This window comes from Gavialis gangeticus, unplaced genomic scaffold, assembly GCF_001723915.1.
Source record: "Gavialis gangeticus isolate Ggan-Ray unplaced genomic scaffold, GavGan_comp1, whole genome shotgun sequence".
NCBI lineage: Eukaryota > Metazoa > Chordata > Crocodylia > Gavialidae > Gavialis > Gavialis gangeticus.
The window spans coordinates 1,834,736-1,842,235 of NW_017729022.1; the positions used below are offsets into that span (position 1 = coordinate 1,834,736).

The 7,500-nt window shown below is 42.9% G+C and overlaps 1 long non-coding RNA gene across 1 annotated transcript in view; it reads right to left on the minus strand.

Moving 5' to 3' along the window:
* Positions 1-4,398, minus strand: part of LOC109296997 — a 4,736-nt gene extending 338 nt beyond the window's left edge. The window contains exons 1-2 of the long non-coding RNA XR_002097133.1: positions 4,385-4,398; positions 644-646 (exon numbers count right to left, since the gene is read on the minus strand). This is a non-coding gene — a long non-coding RNA (uncharacterized LOC109296997). The remainder of the gene's footprint in view (positions 1-643; positions 647-4,384) is intronic.
* Between the last annotated feature and the right edge of the window lie 3,102 nt (positions 4,399-7,500).

Consider the following 7,500-nt stretch of genomic DNA (forward strand, 5'->3'; position numbering starts at 1 on the left):
CCCCCCCCCCCCCCCCCCCAAATCTTCAAGGAATTCATGGATTGGTGGTACCCAATTCTGACAAAAAATTTTAATATAATTATTTTTGAAGGAATTTATTGAAAGTATTGGAAAGGAAATAATAGTCCCAATTTTCAAAAGCGATAAGAGATCCCATGTCTTTTTGCCCCAGTATTCCTGTCAAAATACTTGGGAAATACTTACTTTTTCACCTTCAGACATGGTTCTCTGAAAGTAATAATTTTGGCAGAAGAGCAGGCTGGCTTTAGAGAAGGCTATTCCTGCATGGAAAATTGCTTCGCATTGTATTCTCTGGCAGCTACATCTGTTAAGACAAAAAGACAAAATCACCTGTATGTAGCCTTCACAGATCTCAAGGAAGCCTTTGACTCCATAGACAGATTAAAATGATAAAAGAAACTGGAAATAACTTCAATAGACAAAATTCTCGTACCATCAGTTGTCGCTGACTATTTAAATACAGAATCAAATGTATGTTATGGGATTGGTGGTGCCCCACCCAATAGTTTCCCAACTAAGACAAGGATGTTTCCTTGCTCCATTACTTTTCAACTTATTATTGAATGATTTAAAACAGGTTCAAACAGGGAAACAGTTCCATGCACCCATAATTTTGAATGACCATCTCTCTCTCTCTCTATGCAGATACATTAATTTTGTCATAATTCCAAATAGGTCTTCAAAGGTTATTAGATGCCTTTTAACAGTATTGCAACTCAAATAGCTTAGAAATGGACTTTGGAAATGAAAGGAGGGAATAGGATGGGTTTTTACAGGAAAAGGAATTAGAAGTGGTATCTTTCTTTAAATACCTTGGAATATATTTGAGCAAAAATCTGAGAAGGAATAAACACATTAAAAATATAAATGTTAGAGCAGGGGTGGGCAAAGTCCGGCCTATGGGCCAGATTCAGCCAGTAGTGAACTCCATTTCTCAGCAGCCCCTGCCCACGTGGCTGGGGCCAGTCTCCATGGAGACCAGCGGCAGCTGCACTGTGATAGCACAAGGCTGGGATTGCCATGGAGACCAGCCCCAGCTGTTCCGGCAGGGCACCTGGCAGGGCAGGGGACCGCTCCCAAGCCACTGGGATCTTGGACTGGGGACAGCTTGGTCCGGGTCCGGAGCCAGGGCAGAGCCACAATCTGCAGCTTGCATGCTCCAAGCAGGGGTGCACAGGTAGTGGATCACAGCTCTGCCCCGGCTCAGGACTATACTGTCACCACTGCAAGAAGCTGAGGCAGAGATGTGATCCGCTACATGTGTGCCCCTGCCCAGAGCATACAGGCTGCAGATTATGACTCTTCCCTGGCCCCAGACCAAGCTGCCCCTGCTGCAAGATCTCAGTGGCCCTGGAGCACCCCCTGCCCTACCACCCGCCCTGCCAGCACAGCTGGGGCTGGTTTCCATGGCAACCCCCAACTTGCACTATCACAGTGCAGCTGTGGCTGAGTTCTCCATGAAGGCTGGCCCCAGCCATGTGGGCAGGGGCTGCTGGGAAATGGAGTCCAACTACTGGCTGGATCTGCCATTCTGCCCACCCCTGTGTTAGAGAGCAAAACAAGCTGTGGGTGGAGTTTTATTCATCTACATTAAGATGGGTAGAGGAGCAGTTCTGGAACCACTAACAGCATCTTTATATGTGCTCTGGGGGTGGAAAAGTGTGGGGGGGCTTTAATAAGAACAGTTCTGAAAGCTGCTCTAATTAAAGCACCTCCAGAATCTTGTGTATTCAGTGTTCAAAATAGTGGCAAGGGTGTTTTACTAAAGCTCATCAAATGAGCTTTAGGTAAAGCACCCTCACCACCATTTTGAAGTGTAGGGTGCTGAATACATGAGATGAGGAGGTTGCTGGAATGCATTAAGTAGCATACTCCAGAAGACCCAATTAATCAAGTCTGCTCCTTTGTGTTGTAATTACAGCATGTTGGAGCAGCATTCTCACAAGTCTACAGAAACCCTAAGGGTCTGTAGATCCAAAGGAGATTCTGTTTTATTGTTTGGAGCAGATCTCTGGGGTATTGACCCTGTGTTCCACCCAAAATTGAAAAAAATTCTAATTGCTTTTTAAGGCAGCTTTTATCTTTACTTAATTCTATTCCAGGGAACTCATGAGCTCTAAAAATAGACTGATAAATGTCAGCACTTTAGCCCAATTAAGAACCCCTACATTACTGGATGAAAGTTAGATCTTTTACACCTACCAGATACCCCAAGAAGGGCATTTTAGGAGCCTTTCTGCAGCCAAATAAACCCTGGTTTGTTTGCTAATGAAGTTTTATACTCTCCTTTAGAAAAATGACCTGGGAAACATACTAAGAGTAACTGACCCAATATTTATCTGGGACTTAAAACACGATATAAATTTAAGAATTAAAGAGGCCAGCATGCAGACAGATATGCTGTCAGTGAGACTGTCTTGAATTTCCCCATTTTAAGTTTAGTAAACAAATTGGTCTGTAGTGCAAAACTACAAACAAATGAGAGACCATCACTGGATTGATGAGCTGTGATGGAGATCCCTAGCAGCTATGTAGCTCGGGATCACTGCTCAGGATCCCTAGTCTCCTCTGTTTTCTCACCTGCCACACCTTGGTGAAATTGAGTTACTTGGGAAATGGGAGGCTGCCTAGGACCCCTAAAATGGCTGCTGGTCTACTGTCGATCAGTGCACTAGCAAGACCAGATCTTATGGATCCATTTTGCCACCTTCAACATCCCTTCTAATCATGTCCATGCCTCACAGGTGTTGGCAATTAATGTCCAGTCAGGGTATTGGCCCCATTCAGTCCACTAGCTCCATTCAGTGAGTCTTGGAGCCAGCGAGTCTAATAACTTAGTTTTGTGAGTACCCAGTCCCAGTCTGATAGCTTGGTCGGGTATGCCCTCAACCCCAGTCCAGGATCTCTGTGTAGTAGGCACTCCACCCCCATCCACTTTCTCTGCATGGTAGGCACTCTGCCCCCACCCAGCCCCTGACCAGTTCTTGGTTTCCATGTCCTTAAGAGCCTCAACTGGCCCTCAGCCCTTCCATTCAACACAGGGCTCTTCCTGGACTGTGTCTTTTAGAATCTCCACTGACCTTTGGGCCCCAGATTAAGGTACAGACTTTCCAGGCCTCTGTACCCCTAAAAGGTTCCTGTGTGGGAGATGCCTCCCCTCAATCCCCTAGGCCCTTAAACTCTTGGTGGGCCTTCCGCCCCAGTCCACCCTTCTAGGGTCCTGGCTTCCCCTTTCTGGTCCCAAGAATGTTCCTTGCCACTTCAGGAAAAAAAAAGGGCAGGCAGTCTCAGGCCCCAGATCTGCCCACATGGTCTCCCAAACTCTCATATGCCACAGGCACCCAAAATGGGACCTCCTCTACCCTTTCAGTCATAGTTTACTCTGAACAAGAAGGCAAGCCCCTAGGCTATAGCAGAAAGCATTAGCCCTCTAGCAGCATAACAAAACCAAGCTTTTCATAATCATAGTCTCCTTATGTGAAGTCCTCTTGACCAACTGTTTTCACTCAGTTCTCCTTTCCCATCAAGCTGAGAAGTCTTCCCTACTCTCAGCCTGTTTATATCTCCACAGCCACCTTCCCTGTGCCCTCTCATAATGTGGTCCTGCTGGAGCAGCAGCTCCTCTCTCCATCCTGAGCTCAATCTCCTTGCTATCATTGCAGCAAGCCCTGCTACACTGCCTGCTTTACCCCATTGCCTGTCTGCTCTGAGTGTCTGCAATGTGCCAGTCCTATGCTGCTCAGTCTCTCCAGTCTCCTAGTAAGCAGTTCCCAGTTTCTGAGGTTCCCTGTGTTTGTTTACCACCCGTGTAAGTAACAGGGCATTCTTGAGCCCCTGTTACAATTGAGATTCATGCTAATGAGATCTGCAGTTGTCATGGGTAGATGATGTTAGATTCCATATTTGGATAGAACATGCTCTTGTAAGAAGAATGAGATTAATAACTTGAATCATAATCTGTGGTCTTCTATGTTCTTTGAAGAAATAAGAGGGAACTGGATCTCTCCAGTAATGGGAAAAACTAAGTACTGGGCTGATGCATGAAAAAAATCTGGCTCCTTTCTAACACGTTGGAGCCTGTCTTATACTCCTTAGGTGCATTCGCACTTGCAGAAAGAATAAGGGCCAAAATCAAGTTGAATTTTCTTGTTTGGTTTTATCATTCATTGCTCCATTTTACCTCTTCTTTTCGATAATTATACATCATGTTCTGTTTCTGGTACAATGGATAATCTTGTATGCTCTTAGTAAAAATTATTTATATAAATGTTATTTAATTTTATACATATAATTTTATTGGTCATTTTGTTGTATTGTTTTGGTGAAAGTTAAATAAACTATTACTACATTTACTGTCTCTCACAATACAGGAACTAGAGGTCATATGATCAAACTAATAGGTAGTAAATTAGAAACTAACACAAGGAATTTTTTTTCATAGTGTCCATATCTGCATGTGATGCTTACTGCAGAATTGCCTAATTAGCTCTGCAGAAAAGTGTCAGCATCTACACATGCAGTTGTATTAGGATGGCGTAAACTAATTAACTCTGCCATAGGATAGTACTGCCAAACACAAGTACTATCCTAGGGTGCAGCTATTTACTTTGTCACAATGTATGTGTAGATACTGATGGGGCATGAGGGTGCTTCAGTGTGGCGGCTGCCTGCTGGCTAGCCCCATGTTGAAGTACTCTCATGCCCCAACCAGCTCCTCTGTAGTATGGCAAACTGCACCAGAGTTTATTCAGGTGTGTTACTGGGTATGTCTACATGGGCAATTATGTAATTAAAGTGAAGAACTCATTGTCAATTCTGGAAGCTGACAGTTTAACCAGATTCAAAAAGGGATTGGACAGATTCTTGGAGGAAAGGTGCATCAGTAGCATTTGAGCATAGGATTTAGGGTCTGTGAGTCAGAGAAAGTTTCTATACTAAGGATATGAGTGCCTCAGAATCCAAGCTAGCATTAATATGAATCAACATTTGTGAAGCTCACACTGTAAGGTGTTACAAAGCCCTTAGGTTTATAGCTTCTGAATCAGAACTAACTGGATATTTAATGCTGGAGGTTATAAGTGGGAGAAGAACAGGGGAAAAACCCAAGTCATACCCTTTTCACTCTCCCTTTCAGCATCCACTCTCTGCCCCTGTGTGACACAGGATACTAGGTGAGATGGATTTACGGTCTGATGGTGAGATGGATTTATGGTCTAGTAAATGGCAGTTCTTATGCATTGATTGCAAGTATTCAGCAGTCATAAGGTAGACTCCTTCCAAAATCATTTGATAATTTTGGCTTAAAGCTTCATGAGTTTTAAAAATAATAAATTTTGGACTCTTTGGAATATTAGGGCAGAATCCTCTCACCCTCACGGCACTTATCCAGCTACGTTACCACCATTTTTGGCACTTATACACTGTTTGCAATCTTACTTTTCATACAGTTTGAATGCACAAGTACTGTGTTCAGACTAGTTAGGGACATTGTGCCATACGCACAAGTACCTAGCCAAGTGTAAGTCCAAAAACTGTAGCCAGGCAAAAACCCATGGCAAAGGAAGACTGTAACTGGGTCCTGCCCCAGGGACTGCGATGCCCCTGGAGCCTCCTTCTGCCCTTGTTATTTTTATTTTCTTTGGACAATCTCCCCTTCATCTCCCTTGCCATTTCTTGAGGTAATTATGCTTTTGGAAAAAAGGGAGGCTGCCCCAGGACTCCCCAAGCAAGATCACATACTCATTAACACAGGTATCACTGCTTATCACCTTAAGGGCTAATTATGTGGTCTCCTCATCTCCCCTTATAGCCATGCACAAGCCTTGCAGATGTTACACATCATAGCATATTAAACCCCATCGTCCAATGCAGTCAGTCCCTCATTTCTGGGCCATCAGCCACAGTGTCAACTCCAATAAAAGTGGGCTTCTAAACCTGGAACGGTCTCCACAATTGTTGGAGCTTCCAACCCCAGTGCCTTTAATTTAATTCTGGGCTTGGGCCTCTTTACCTCAAACAATCTCTACCTCTCTTGGGCTTAGGCCTGTGTCCTCTGTCCCTCCTGGGTTCAGGCCTCATTACTTCCAATAGATTCCACTCCTCCCGAGCTATGGCCCCTCTGGCCCTGCTTGTATTTGCCCTTTGTGGGCTGCAGGTACCTGACCCTGGTTCTTACCCCTCATGGGCTGCGGGTCCCTGGCTTTGGTTCCCAACACTTTATGACTATGGCCTTGTTCCTCAGCCTTAGGTTTAGGCTTTACATTTTCAAATGTTTCTCGATCACATACATTATGAAAGAAAAACAACCATGCCTCAAAGCTAATTTGTGTATGTGAGTAGCAGGAATCCTAGGAAATGGGATTCTATACTGAGGTGACCTTACTGAAGTCTCTAATACTCTGTAAAGTGTTCTTGCTATATCAAGTCCTCATCTTCCCAAGCTGAGTTGAGCTACTTTCCTTTATACACTGTTTCTCTAATTCACTATCTTCATTTTCATTTATAAAAAAGTACTGTTCTGTTGCAGAAAATAACTCAAATGTCCTGGTTCTTTCAATCACAGATTAATGAGACAGAAACTTTAGTTTTGGACTTTTAATGAGAAATTATTAAGTCAGAGAACACAGATGTACACTTTATGCATGATTATGGTTATGTAAGAATAAATTAAATCAAAGAACTCTTTGTTGTTTAGTTTTCTGTTAAAGTAGCTTATAAAACTGAGTTTGAAAGTGAGCACTTAATAAGTCCTCATGGATGATGAGGTTTTATGTTAGCCAAGCCAAGAGATCAATTTAAAAAGGAAGGTAATTGACAATATCGTGATCAGACTAGTCAGAACTATTTTATACAAACTTTCATCTGAGTGGTCCTGAACACCTATGTAAAATATGATTAACAACATCATACTAACTAGTGTCTAGTCCATACTTTGCATTCATAAAGGGCGAAAAAGCACTATCCTGAATTTATTTGTGGGAAAGAAATGAGATCTATAAAGAAACTTTCTATCTATTGTTTTGTTCAACTATCTGATTCTCCTAGGTGTTATACAGATTCTCATGCAAGACTCCTATAATAACCAAACTGCCCTGGTTCCCTGCAGGGCACTGGATTTTTATTACCTGTAGATGAATTAGTAGGCTGAGTAATAGTATTTTGGCACTACTAGCAGATTTTGCTTTAAAAACTGTTTTTATTACAAAACCTGTCATTTTTATTTTGGCCTGGGCCCTCCCAACATTCAAGTTTCATCCCTATGGCACTGTATTTTATACCTTTTAGTTATAATTCCATTTCTGACATTCACCAGCTCTGTCGTCACCACCACCATTTTTAAATGCCTTTGTTATCTGTGGGCACTTTATATCTTCACATTCAAAGACCGACCGATTTTTCAACTGCGCCTCAGCATCTGAAGACCTAATTTTGCCACTCTTCCTTAGTATCTTCCAAATAGTTCCACTGATTTCATGATTT